The 15,122-nt window shown below is 39.4% G+C and overlaps 1 protein-coding gene and 1 pseudogene across 6 annotated transcripts in view; one reads left to right on the top strand and one right to left on the bottom strand.

The window, feature by feature from the left end:
* The window catches only part of DENND1A (DENN domain containing 1A), a 533,349-nt gene that overhangs the window by 403,802 nt on the left and 114,425 nt on the right, over window positions 1–15,122 (bottom strand). The gene's annotated exons all lie outside the window — the stretch shown is intronic.
* LOC138989954 (glycine cleavage system H protein, mitochondrial pseudogene) lies at window positions 5,470–6,166 on the top strand (annotated as a pseudogene).

Below are 15,122 nucleotides of genomic sequence, written 5' to 3'. Positions count from 1 at the left end.
ACACTCTGTTACAGTTCTCAAGACAGTTACTGGTTCTCAAGATTGGACCTTCTTGGATAGGGCCAATGATGGGAAACTGAAGGCAAGGACAGGTTAGGAGTCCAGCCTGAATAAGTAAGGAACACTCTGGCCCAATGAGGAAAACAGGACAAATGTGAAAGATCAGTCATTCACCTGGAAAGAAATGGGAGCCAACAATACAGCAGGGCTGACTGGGAAAGGTCAGGATTTCAGGTACAGCCTGAGAGTACATACAGTTTTGGTAAAAATACTGCTACATAAGCAGAAGATTCACCAGAGGAACAGAATAGTTGGTTACCTCAGAAGTTGTTTACTGTTTTTATATGCTTTCTACCTCTGGGTGGCATGGAGGAAAAGTGTTAGGCACCTACTAGATGCCAGTCAATGTTCAAAGTGTTTCACATCCGTTATTGTACTTAATCCTGAAAAGTTTATGAAGCAAACTTAATTCCTGTAAGTTCCAGGGGACCCCAGAAAGGAAAGTATAGCTGAACTTTGTTGTGTATGTTGAGCTACCGTGGCAGCAGTACATGGTTTGTCTTCCAAAGGGTGCGGTACTGGAAGAAGGAATGCTACCTGGACTGTGTGGTCAAAGAAGAGGGCTGTGGTAGTGCAGTGGGGTGCAGGTGTTACTGAATCACAAGTCCATGTACCCGACGCATAGTGAGGCCAATCAATGCTAACCATTTGAGTCTGGAACAGAGAAAAAGGTTTATTACAGGTTCATGCAAGGAGATGGGTGGTTCATGCTCTAAGAACCCCAAAGTTACTGAAAGCATTCAGCAAGCCCCTTTAAAGGCAAAAGGTGAGGGAGCGGCATGGTTAGTTGCTACAAACTTCTTGGTGTCAGATCCTTTATTCTTGAAGTCAGGTCATGGTCAGGTAATGCTGCTCCTGTAAATCTCTACCAAAGAAATGGCATTCTCTGTTTTGACCAGAAAGGGCAAAGTCCCAAGGCACAACTTTCACCCTCCAAGGCCCCAGTCCTGGCTAAGAGGAGGCAGATCTCCATTGGCAGTTCCTTCACAGCTAGTTTCCCATACCCTGCTCAGCTGTCACCCCTGAGGGAACCAGGCACCAAACCCAACTAGCCTTCAGTCTCCTCAAGTCACCCAAAAGGCAGGGGCCAGGTCCCACAAACTGCAACCCAGGTAGATGGCCACTGCCATTAGGTCACAGAAACAGGGATGGGGGAAGGGATTCACCACTGCCTCAAAGCCTGGCCCAAAGCTAGTGGAGGGCCTTAGTGAGGACTCTGGAGCCTTGTAGGGCATAGTCCCCAGTCTGTCCCCTGGGCCCTTCAGCTCACCTGCTGGCCCAAGGCTAGGTGACCTGGAGGGCCTTCAAGAGAAGGCCTGAATATGCCTCTTACCTCACTCTCCACCTGATGACCACCACACCACTGACCCTTGGCTGAATCGCTTCCCTACTGGGGCCTCATTGACAGTTACTTGTGGGCAGGGCCCACTGTGGTGCTGACCAATAGCTGAGCAGAACAACTAACCATCACTCACTGAGAGTTGGTTGCTTGTGGGTGGGGCCCACTGAGGCACCAACCAACAACTGAGCCTAGGAACATGGTGTGGAGTAATGAGACCCAGCAATGGCTGCCTGCTAAGGCCTGTGCTCATCCTGCTCTGTTATACAGGGTTGGTGTGTACTGGCTAGGATGTGTAGAGAGAAGGTATGGTCAGTGTCTTGGGAAAGAATTCTCCAATCTGTGATTGTTGAATCCTATAAATTTGTCACAGAGTGTGACTGAACACAGACCATAGTACACAGCCTTTGCTGTGCACCATTACCCCAGCCCTACCCAATTAACAGGCATCGGTTACCACGGGACCATTAGTGGTCCTGCTCACCCACTGGTTAGCACCACAGTGAGTCCCTCCCACAAGCAACCACTGTCAATGAGTGACAGTTAGTGGGCTATTCAGCCAACAGTCAGCAGAGTGGTGGTGGTCGGGTGGAAAGTGAGGTAAGAGGCAGATCCCTGGTCTCCCAGAGGACCTCCAGCTCACCCAGCTCAGGCCAGCAGGACACAGCCCCCTGCACGGCTCCAGAGCCCTTGCCAAGGCCACCCACTGGCCAGGCCCAGGCCTTGAGGCAGTGGTGAACCTCTTCCCCAACTCCTGTCTCTAAGGGTCAGCTGGGTTAGGTGCCTGGCTCTCTCAGCGATGACAACTGGCCAGTGTCTGGAGACCTGGCCCTGAGAGTGCTGCCAACTGAGATCTGCCTCTTCTTAGCCAGGAGCAGGACCTTGGAGGATGAACATTGTGTCTTAGGACTTTGCCCTTTGTCAGAGCAGAGAATAACATTTGTTTGGGGGAGAGGTTTACGGGAACATCATTACCTGACCATGACCTGACCTCAAGAAAAAAGAATCTGACACCAAGAAAGTTTGCAACAACTAACCATGCCCTCCCTCACCTTTCCTATAAAAGGGCTTTGCTGAAAGCTTTCGGGGAGTTTGCAGTTTTTCAGGCTTGAGCCACCCACCTCCTTGCTGGGCCCTGTAAAAAACCTTTCTGTGTCCCAAACTCTAACATTTTGTTATTGTTTGGTCTCTCCACACATCAAGCACAGGGACTTGCATTTCCATAACAAAACTACCCTGACAACATTTCCCTTCCCAAGCGAAAAAAAGGGGTCCAGTGAACTAGTTGGTCATTCATGGCAAGATTATTTTTACACATCACAATTAGTGATGTGTTAGGCACTAAGACAGAGAAGACAATGGCACCCCACTCCAGTACTCTTGCCTGGAAGATCCCATAGACGGAGGAGCCTGGTGGGCTGTAGTCCATCCAGTCGCTAAGAGTCAGACATGACTGAGTGACTTCACTTTCACTTTCCACTTTCATGCATTGGAGAAGGAAATGGCAACCCACTCCAGTGTTCTTGCCTGGAGAATCCCAGGGACGGGGGAGCCTGGTGGGCTGCCGTCTATGGGGTCGCACAGAGTCGGACACGACTGCAGTGACTTAGCAGCAGCAGCAGGTACTAAGAAGGCATCAAGAGACAAGATCCTATGGTTTCTCCTTGATAGAACACAAGGAATAGTCTCCTAAAATGACCCAGGTACAACAGAAATTAAGAAGCTTTGAAAAGGAAGGGTGAGTAGGTGACCTGTAAGACAAGTAGCAGTCTCTGCTAAAGAACTGTTGGCTCTCTTTCACATCAACATAGTCTAGAGTTACCAAGGTAACCAACATTTCAACTTTAGTTCTTTTATCCTTCTTGCCTAAAGCCTTGACCAGACCTTGTAAACAATCAACTGGGCCTCCCTTTCCTCTCACAGCTTCCAAAATTGAAGGCATTTCCCAAAAAGATGGGACACTATACACCACAGCTCACCACCCTGAAAGATGCCAGAAAAGGGTTACAAAGAGATGCTTCTGTTTTCCCTCTGCTCCCATCAGATTTGCAAAGGTTCAAAGTATGGGAAACATCTGGAGTCAAAAATCTGGGTAAATAAGCGCTCTCATATTTAATTAAGAGTGTGGTTGGACAGAAAGTAATTTAGTGCAATTTTCACCAGCACAAATACTCAATTTTAAATGTCTAGGAAGGAATGATGCTAAAGCTGAAACTCCAGTACTTTGGCCCCCTCATGCGAAGAGTTGACTCATTGGAAAAGACTCTGATGCTGGGAGGGATTGGGGGCCGGAGGAGAAGGGGATGACAGAGGATGAGATGGCTGGATGGCATCACTGACTCGATGGACGTGAGTCTGGGTGAACTCCGGGAGTTGGTGATGGACAGGGAGGCCTGGCGTGCTGTGATTCATGGGGTCGCAAAGAGTCGGACACGACTGAGCGACTGATCTGATCTGATGCCTTTTAAATCACCAATTTTACTTCTAAGAAAGCATCCATGGATTTCATGGAGATCACTGTCTTCTGCAAAAAAATTCATTAGAGTGTTGTTCAAAACACTAGTGTTGAACTTTCCTGACAGTTCAGTCAGTGGTTAAGATTCCACACTTCCAATGAAGGGGACACGGGTTTAAACCCTGATTGGGGAACTAAGATTCCGCATGCTGCATGGGGTGGCCAAGAAGAAAAAAAAAAAAATGCAACACTGAAAACATGAAGCCACCTAAATAATTAATGGGGCAATAGTTAAATAAACTCGGAGAAGGCAATGGCCCCACTCCAGTACTCTTGCCTGGAAAATCCCATGGATGTAGGAGCCTGATAGGCTGCAGTCCATGGGGTCACTAATTGTCGGACACGACTGAGCAATTTCACTTTCACTTTTCACTTTCACACATTGGAGAAGGAAATAGCAACCCACTCCAGTGTTCTTGCCTGGAGAATCCCAGGGACGGGGGAGCCTGGTGGGCTGCCGTCTATGGGGTCGCACAGAGTCGGACACGACTGAAGCAACTTGCAGCAGCAGCAGTTAAATAAACTATGGTAAATCTATGTAATAGAATGTTATAGAGTCATTCAGAGTGATTTAGGAGAATGTGGAACAACCAGAACCGTCATTTACTGTTAGGAACAATAAATTGGTACAACCACTTTAGAAATTATTTGACAATATTTAAGTAGGCTAAACAAACATACACCCACCTTATGACTCAGCAATTCCACTCCTAGGCATATAGCCAAGAGAAATAAGTGTACAGGTGTATCAAAAGACATACACAAGAATATTCATGGTAGGCTTATTGCTAGTAGTAAAATAAGTATCAGTCAACAGAAGGATATATAAATTGTGGTATATTCCTACAGTGCAATACTATATAGCGATTAGGAAGAACGAATTACATGTAACACCATGGATAAATTTTGATCAAAAGAAACTAGATGACCCCATTTATATGGAGTTCAAAAACCAACACTAATATACAGTTGTAACGATCAAAACAGTAGTTGCCTCTGCGGGCAGGAGGAGAAGGGAGGATACTGACTAGAAGGACACACAAATGGATCTTCTAGCTGTACTGAGGTGTAACTGACAAATAAAACCTGTGTATATTTAAAGTATAACTTGAGGCTTTGACATATTAATATGTAAACATTGTGAAATAATCAATCAAGCTAAATAATCTATCCATTACCTAATATAATATATAGTTACCTTTCTTGTGTGTGGTAAGAACACTTAAGATCTACACTCTTAGCAAATTTCAACTAGGTACACAATTCAGTATTGTTAACTACAGTCATACTGCGGTACCATAACTGAACTTGATCTTGGTGGGCTAAGTATATACATACATTAAGCTATTTGTTCTTGCTGTTTAGTTGCCAAGTCATATCCGATTCTTGAGCAACACCATGGACTGTAACCCACCAGGCTCCTCTACAATTAACTTTGTGGATTTACATTTTTGTAAACTGCAATACCTTTTTAAAAATAATGAATTGGGGGGCCCGCCCCGTCCCGCCCGCCCCCGCCGGGCCGGGGTGCTCTAGGTGCCTCACGGAGACCCGTGCGAACATGGCGCTGCGCGCCGTGCGGAGCGTGCGGGCCGCGGTAGGCGGCCTGCGCGCCATCTCGGCACCCAGCGCGCCCTGCTCGCCGCGGCCCTGGGGACTGCGAGCGGGTGCAGTCCGGGAGCTGCGCACCGGCCCTGCTCTGCTATCGGTGCGGAAATTCACAGAAAAACACGAATGGGTAACAACAGAAAATGGTGTCGGAACAGTGGGAATCAGCAATTTTGCACAGGAAGCTTTGGGAGATGTTGTTTACTGTAGTCTGCCTGAAGTTGGGACAAAGTTGAACAAACAAGAGGAGTTTGGTGCTTTGGAAAGTGTGAAAGCTTCTAGTGAACTCTATTCTCCTCTATCAGGAGAAGTAACTGAAATTAATAAAGCTCTAGCAGAAAATCCAGGACTTGTCAACAAGTCTTGTTACGAAGATGGTTGGCTGATCAAGATGACATTCAGTAACCCTTCAGAACTAGATGAACTAATGAGTGAAGAAGCATATGAGAAATACATAAAATCTATTGAGGAGTGAAACTGGAACCCCTAAATAAACTACTTTGAAACAACTTAATCTAGCATAGTTGTCTTAAATTAGTGGTAGATAGATATTTAGAAAGCAACTTTTAGCAAAAGAAACTACTTGTAACAATGTTTCCTGAAGAAAATACCCCTTAACTTTCTAATGACCAGATAAACACTGCATCTTTTTCCACAGCATCCTGTGATTTTCAGGCTAGGCTCCAGTTATAATATTCAGAATTCCTGAAATTATCTCTGGTAAAACTAATTACAAAAATTATGTAATTCAAGGATAACTTGGTTATCTTAAACCTTATATGACTTGTAACTTGCTTACAGCTATCCTTGGATTTAGGTCAAAATTATCTTTCCACTAGAAATAACTGCCATTGGAGAAAAGTTTGTTAGTTGTATAGTGTCCAGTGAAGAATATTACTATCTTAATTTTGCAATACACTGTGTTTGCTGGTGCTATTTTTATACAGTGAAGCAACAGCCTTGCAGGAGAATAAACAATTTAATAATAAAACAGTCAACTTCTTAAAAAAAATAATAATAATGAATTGATTAGAACTATGTATGAAGGATATGGAAAGGTGTCCTTTTTAATAATTTTTAGTTGAACCTCTGAAATACTCTTATATTGAGTGCCATAGAGATTTAAAAATATTAACTTTTTAATAGCTTGTCTTTGGTATATTGCATGTATCACATAATTTACCCATTTAAAGCATATAATTCAAAAAAATAAAATAAAGTATAATTCAATAATTATTAGTAAATTTACCAAGTTGTAAATCATCACCATTAAGTCAGTTTTAGAACATTTTCATTAAACTAAAGAAGTCCCTCATGCCCCTTTACTGTTAATCTATTTTCCTACTCCTGTTCCAAACAAGCAGTAATCTATCTGCCCCTATCTTCCCAGATTTGCTTTTTCTGGACATTCATCTAAACGGTATCATACATTGTGGGGTCTCTGCATCTTGCTTCTGTCTTTCCCTGAGCACAATGTTTTTCAAGTTTGTTCATGTCATGGCACATATAAGTAGTTTGTTCCTTTTTACAGTTTACTAGTTTCCTATGACATGAATATACCACATGTTATCTGACTTATCAGGTGATGACACAAATACTAACTTTTTGCAACATTCCTATCCACAAATACAGCTAAAGCATCACCCATCATCCTCATCCCATTTTCCTCCCCTTTTCAGAGGTCACCATTGTCTTGAGGTTGGTGTGCAGCCCTTCCCTTCGTGCTTTTATACAGTTAATACATACAAATATACCCATAACAAAATATACATTTGTTTTGTATTTTTATCATTGCCATATCTGGTTTACAATATGTAATATTTTTCAACTTGCTTTTTTTACTCACAATTATATTTTTAAGGTTTGTTCGTTTTGTCTCAAGTAGATTGGATTCATTCATTTTAAATGCTATAATATTCTCCAACTACAAATATGTCATAATTTATCTATTCCCCCTACTGATGACCATTTAGGTTTTATTTCCATCATCTTAGTTTCAGTGACATTGAATGTCTTACCTAACCACAATACTTCTTTTCTAGTGGGGTTTGGTGTTTATATGTCGAATCATTTTCAGTTTTATATTTTTAGTGAAAAAAATTGTCAGTATTAGGTATTCATTTAAGGACTTTGAGTTCATTTGATTCCAGCTGAAGTTGGAATCATTGGTAGACTCACAAATATATCATTCAGTGAATGTTTAGTTTTTCTTTAAATATTTTTTAGGTAGCATCACTTGGACAGAGGAAACTAGTGTGTATTTATATATATTTCAATATATTTCTACCATTAAAAAATCTATAAACATTTTTGATTGTGTCTCCTTGTGCACATGTGATAATTTCTCTACATTATCTACGTAAAAGTGACACTGCTGGTTCCCAGTGTATGAATACCCTCCACTTACTTTTACCAGCACTTAAGAGCTTTTGTTTCCCGACATGCTCACCAACACTTGCTATTATTCACCTTAAAATTTTTTCTGCCAGTCTCACATATGAAATGGCATCTCATGGTTTTGATTTGAATTTCCTTGATTTTTAGTCCTGTAATCTTTTCACATGGTGGTTATTTTAACTTGTTCTTTTGTGACTTGCTATTTAATATTTTGGTCTATTTTTCTACTTATTTCTTTCAGTTTCCTTATTATTCTAGATCTCAAGCCTTGCCAAATTTTTCCTTCAATCTGATCATTTTGTTTTGTTTATAGTTTGTTTGGTTTTTTTTGCCATACCAAAATTTTAAAGGTTAGTAAGGTCAAATCAAGTCTTTTACCTCATGATTTGTGCTTCTCCATATCTTATTTCAAGAAATCTTTTTCCTATCTATACCTTTAAAAATATTTCACATTTTATTTGAAAAGCTATGAATTTTTGTTTTTAAGGCAGTTCTTTAATCCAGCTGTAATTTATTTTTATGAATGGTGTGAGCAGGCAGGAAACTTGTTTCAAATGGACAGCCAATTGTCTCTGCCTGGTGACACCCATTCTGCTCTTTAACTCCTAAGGGCAGCTGGCAAAGCCTTCCTCATCCAAAAAAATGCCTCGAGAAAGAGTTGGATATGTAATTTTTCTTAGACCCAAAGAAAAAGACCTGATTCACATTTATCCAACAAAAACAATGAATCCAAACAGATAACAGACCACCAAGTACAAACACTAAGCAAGAGCAAAGTGGTCAGATATTTCTACCAGATTTCTTTTATGAATCGTGAAATATTAAGCTTTAGGAGCATTTCATGGGGACACAAATCCAAACTTTTACCTAGCCCTAAACTTCACAATCTCACAGCTTCCTTCTTTCCAAAGCTTAGTTTTAGAAAAAAGGCACAAGGAAACTGCCTATCTCAATAATTGCAATGTTAAGAGAAAAGAAATGCCTCATTTGATACTGCTGCAATCATCTCTAAGCGTCATTCATAGTGACATTAGTACATAAACAAAAATTATTTCACCAATATAAATCCTCATGCAACTACTCTGGAGATTTTTACATAATGTTAACATTTACCACAATAATTTACATAATGTAGCTAGTATCAAGCAGCTAAATTTGAATTCTTTGTTCTCATGAAAAAGGGAAAGAACACCATTTTAGTTAATGATATGTTTCCGAATATGACACTACAAGGCATTCTTCAGGAGGTATATAACATGGACATTGATAATTTACTGAATAAATTCACTATGATCAATTCTTTTATAAAAATTCACAGGAACTGTTAATGAAAGCATATGTTAATTTAATATTTTTCACCCCTTCCTTCTCCTGCCATTTATTAAAGCCTAACTTATTGAGAATATAATTTTTAACAGTATTTCTTTGCAAATGCTATACTAAAACTGCTGTATAATTACCTTTTAGGTTGCAAATTCTCATTCTACATACTTTATAGTATATTTTAAATCCACTTAAAAATGTAAGCTCAATGGTCAAGAAAACAAAAAATACTCTTTGGTTTAAAAAAATCATTAATCATAATAAACTCAATTAGACACAGTATGAGGTTTTCCTCAAAGCCATACAATAATAATACAAGTATTGTATTGTTCAAATATTCTCATTGTTATACAGGTTGTCACATTTCATGTTTAATAGGAACTGACTCAAAGAGACCTTGAAACAAAAGTATCCTAACCAAGCAGCAGTTCCCAAAGTGTCATGCTAAAAAAACATTACTCTCCAATTCACACAATTCAAACAATCAAATCAGAGAACAACCACTTCTTTATTAATAGAACAATACACACTAGTTTCCTCTGTCCAAGTGATGCTACCTAAAAAATATTTAAAGAAAAACTAAACATTCACTGAATGATATATTTGTGAGTCTACCAATGATTCCAACTTCAGCTGGAAACAAATGAACTCAAAGTCCTTAAATGAATACCTAATACTGACAATTTTTTTCACTAAAAATATAAAACTGAAAATGATTCGACATATAAACACCAAACCCCACTAGAAAAGAAGTATTGTGGTTAGGTAAGACATTCAATGTCACTGAAACTAAGATGATGGAAATAAAACAGTACCTTCTTAACAAAGATATCACAAATAGCTTTATCCTTCAAAATTATTTATTCAAGATATAATTTGCTCCCCTACAGGGTCAGATGACAATGCAACTAACTTAATACAATCTAGGCACTGTCTATATATGCACCTTCTGTTTTTAAATCAGTAGGAACCACTGACCAGCATAAGCACTATTTCTAATTAGATACTCAGCAATTGTATAAAGTATGACACCCCCCTCAAATACACATTTGACCATAAAACTAGTTTAATAAATTCACATGACTACAGACAACTGCACCATATTGAACAGGATCTTAAAAAGGATCAGAAAGTCAGTTATTTCAAATAGCGATTTTACTGCAGATCAGGGATAACCTCCAACCACAACCCCAAAAGGGGGAAAATGTTTTATTAAAAGCATGTTTTCTAAGAGAATTCCTAAAGATACACAATATTATGTTCTATCTAATTTTCCAAACTGACTTATTCTCCTTTATTATATAATATCTAGTACATGGATAGGCTAAAACATATCTATCATTTAGTCTTTCAGGACAACCTAGTAGTCTGTATTCCCCCCGCCCCCCAAAAAATTGGTGTAATAATTAGAAGGAATAGGAAAACTTACTGCAACTATTCAGAGGATAAGGAAAATGGAAACAATTATTGAGGGCCTATTTGGCAATGGACCCCAAACTAACTAAACATTTCCTTTTTTAATTTTCACAACAATCCTATGAGATAAGCAATATTATTCTTAATTTACAGATGGAAAAAACATATCTTAGACGTTAACTGATTTCCCCAAGGTTATGAAGCTATTAAGTGACAGAGCCAAGACTTAATTTCAAATCTATAGGATTTCAAAGTCCAAACTTTCATCTGCACCAAGCTCTCCCCATTAAAAAAAGGTGAAATAGGCTTTATAGGTTAAACTGAGAAGTTAAATGCTGTGGATGAAGCTGTTTCTCAGCAGATTTATAATTTCAAATAAGTTTATAAGTTTATTCAATATGACTCCTTGTTAACTGGGAATGTTAATTTGGGAATCAAAAATCTGTGACAAATATCAAAACAATTTGGAGGAATATAAATAATTACCTGTCTCTCTAACACTAGGTTTGGGGGCAACAGAGTGATTCATTTCAATAGTCCCTTGAATAGAAGCAAATATCATCTTACTTTGAATTCACAAAGGACTGGACAGTTTTCAAAGAGTTTTCACAAACTTTAGAATTCATAAAGTCCTCAAAACAATCCAGTAAAATGTTACAGGAATATAGTGGATATATAAAAGAGGAAAATACAAAGAGGTATTCTAAATGCAGACAGTAGTGCTCATCAGTCCCACTAACTCCACACCTTCTCACAGCAAGAGAATACTGCCCCGTTCTAAAAATGCCCAAACTCTCTACATAAACAACTCCAGGTGCTACTATCATCATTTGAAAAATGACAAAGTTGAGGTTCAGAGCTTAGGCTATTAATGAGGGCACAAATTAAGTGTCAGGGATAAGACTGAGAACCAATCTTTGGCCTACAAGATCAGAGATTATTACTGTCCCTAGAAGTGCTTTTAAAGATAACTCATCTTTATACCAAATTATAATAGGAGATGTAAAGTTACACAGATTTCACTGTTCAGTCGCTCAGTCATGTCCGACTCTTTGCGACCTCATGAATTGCAGCACGCCAGGCCTCTGTGTCCATCACCAACTCACGTCCATCGAGTCAGTGATGCCATCCAGCCATCTCATCCTCTGTCGTCCCCTTCTCCTCCTGCCCCCAATCCCTCCCAGAATCAGAATAGTATTCACTGTAGGAAAATATAAATAGTAAACAGCACACTGGTCCACAGGTTGGGAGGCTTGAGGAAGAACATATCCTTTTATGTGAAGACATACACTTAAAGATGCTAATCATCCGTATGTAAGTTGTAACAGTAACATAGAATGGGAAAGACTAAAGATCTCAAGAAAATTGGGAGATATCAAGGGAACATTTCATGGATGGGCTAAGAAATGGTAAAAAGCTAACAGAAGAAGAAACTTTGAAAACTGTGGTAGAAGAGCATTTAACAGCTATCTACTGAGAACACTTCTCCATACTAATTTTTAAAGAATAGCTTTACTATCAGACCCTCTGCCTTTGTTTAAAATTACATATGATTTAAACACATGCACACATAGGTACACGTATAGAATGTACACATACACATATGTACACGTACCGAAGGGGACTTCACTATCCAAACTCTAACCATCCTAACAGTCAGATAAATGTCTGGATGAGTCTCAAAAATCCAAATTCTTGCTATGTGTCATTCCAAAATTAGGAATCGAATACCTAAGATTCAAATGATGCAGTAGCCTTGTCACCCAAACTCAAGAAAAAAGAGATTCTGAGAATAAGAAATATTTGATATAAATTGGAGTGTGTGCACGTGTGTTAACATATACCAGAATGTCAGCAATTATACCTAGGAATTGAGATTAGACACTATTTTAGCTTTTTCTTTTTGCTTTTCTGAGTTTTATAAATAATCTCCAACGTAGCTATTCTAAGTTAAAATTTAAAAGATTATCTTAAGATATAAATTCATATCAACCATGCAAACTAATACATTATTTAGGGATACTTACATATGTGGTAAAAATAATCATGAAAAGCAAGAAAATAGGGGAAAATGAGTGGTGAGGGGACCGTGGATGTTACCTGAGGGTAGAAATGAGGGACAACAGGAGGGCAGATTCAGGGAAGGAGTAGACAGAAGGCTTCCAGGCCTTAGCAATATTCCATATAAGCGAACGTGATAGTTTGCCTTCCAAGATGTCCCTCACAATTCCCACCACTCCTTTGGCACATGGCACTTCTTTCTCAAAGTCATGGAGTCTGCTGGCCCTTTCCTTCAACTGGGCTGACTTCATGACTTGCTTTGAACAACAGAATGCAGTGAAAATCATGCAGAGCAATCTGGGGGCCTAAGCCTTTAGAAGCTCAGCAGCTTCTGCTTTCATCTTTTTGGGACATGACTTCCATGTTACCTCAGGCTGAACTTCTGAATGAAGAGAGGCCATATGGGACAGAGAATGGCTCAGCCAGGACTTAGCTGTTCCGGCCACCTAGGTGAAGCATGAGACACATGCATGGAGTTCAAAAGATCAATTCTTTGGCGCTCAGCTTTCCTTATAGTCCAATTTTCACATCCATATATGACTACTGGAAAAACCATAGCTTTAACTAGATGGACCATTGTTGGCAAAGTAATGTCTCTGCTTTTTAATATGCTGTCTAGGTTTGTCACAGCTTTTCTTCCAAGAAGCAAGAGTCTTTTGATATTGTGATTGCAGTCACCATCTGCAGTGATTTTGGAGCCCCAAAAAATAAAGTCTCTCACTGTTTCCACTATTTCCCCATCTATTTGTCATGAGTGGATGGAACCAGATAACATGATCTTAGTTTTTGAATGTTGAGCTTTATGCTAGCTTTTTCACTCTCCTCTTACACTTTCATCAAGAGGCTCTTTAGTTCCTCTTCGCTTTTTGTCATAAAGGTGGTGTCATCTGCATATCTGAGGTAATTGAAATTTCTCCTGGCAATCTTGATTCCAGCTTGTGCTTCATCCAGCCCAGCATTTCACATGATGTACTCTTGCATATAAGTTAAATAAGCAGGGTGACAATATACAGTCTTGACGTACTCCTTTCCTGATTTGGAACCAGTCTGTTGCTCCATGTCCAGTTCTAACTGCTGCTTCTTGACCTGCATACAGATTTCTCAGGAGGCAGGTCAGGTGGTCTGGTACTCCCATCTCTTGGAGAATTTTCCACAGTTTGTTGTGATCCAAACATTCAAAGGCTTTGGCATAGTCAATAAAGCAGAAGTAGATGTTTTTGTGGAACTCTTGCTTTCTCGATGATCCAACGGATGTTGGCAATTTGATCTCTGGTTCCTCTGCCTTTCTAAACCCAGGTGAACATCTGCAAGTTGTTGGTTCACATACTACTGAAGACTAGTCTATACTTTTGTCTTATCTTTCTGTCCTAGTGTTTTTTGTTTGGGCTACAACAACATGGTAAGATAAAGAAGCATGCCATTGAAAACCACTTTAGAACAGTTTAAACAGCACAGGCATCCTGTGCAAAGATGTGAATACTGACTAGCTAAAACCATCTGGAACTGGCAATTTTTTAGGAGCAGTGTTTTGACAACTTTATCAATTTCCTCCGTGAATACTGTTCCAGGTAAGTTTTCTACCTCTTCTTCATCTACTTTGGTAATACGTATTTTCCTCTAAAATATTTATTTCATCACATAGTCATAGAAAAACAGTATTCGCATGTATAAATGCAACAGATTGACTATATACATAATAACAGAAATTATTTCTGAGCATTGGAAAATTTTTATATTGCAATTTCCCGAGTTTTCCAAAGTAAATCTCAGTTTTAAAATGAAAAAATGTAAAGAATAAACAAGAAATCACTGTATAGCTCCTGTTCTAAGAGTAGCACAGCATCTAACTCACCAGTCTGCAACAAGTGACAGAAATTCATGATAAGAAAACATGAAAATTGAACTCTGCATCTTGACCATAGTCTTTTCTTACAATGGATTAGAGGTAAAATTTTGTATTATTTGAGCATTTTCCATTAATAGCTCAAAACATATTAACTCTAAGGAAGGGGGCAATCTATGCTTGTATAAAATTTTATAAGATCCCCAGGATATTCTGTTCCATCAAGTCTGTAAGAGTTCCAAACAGGTGCCTTAACAGGGCTGCTTTCTCATGCCTTTTAAAATCCATTGGTGTCTCTAGCTTTGCAGAGGATGGGATCCAGTTTCTCAGCCCAACAATATGCAGAGGACAAGCACACAAAATACCATCCCAGTGGACACAATAATGCAGCAACAACCAGAAGCTCCAGCCTCCCTTAGCTTTTATTATCATAATTTATGCATCCTTAGAGACTGGAATATAAAACAGTGATTAATGCTGAGAACGTCAACACCATCAAAGGTTGGAACTGACCACTGGCTTTAAGGAAGGAAACCATAATTCAGTTACATGAACATTTA

The sequence above is a fragment of the Bos mutus genome, chromosome 11, assembly GCF_027580195.1.
Source record: "Bos mutus isolate GX-2022 chromosome 11, NWIPB_WYAK_1.1, whole genome shotgun sequence".
Taxonomy (NCBI): Eukaryota; Metazoa; Chordata; class Mammalia; order Artiodactyla; family Bovidae; genus Bos; species Bos mutus.
Note: the sequence above shows the minus strand (reverse complement) of the source record. Positions and strands in the feature narration are given on the sequence as shown.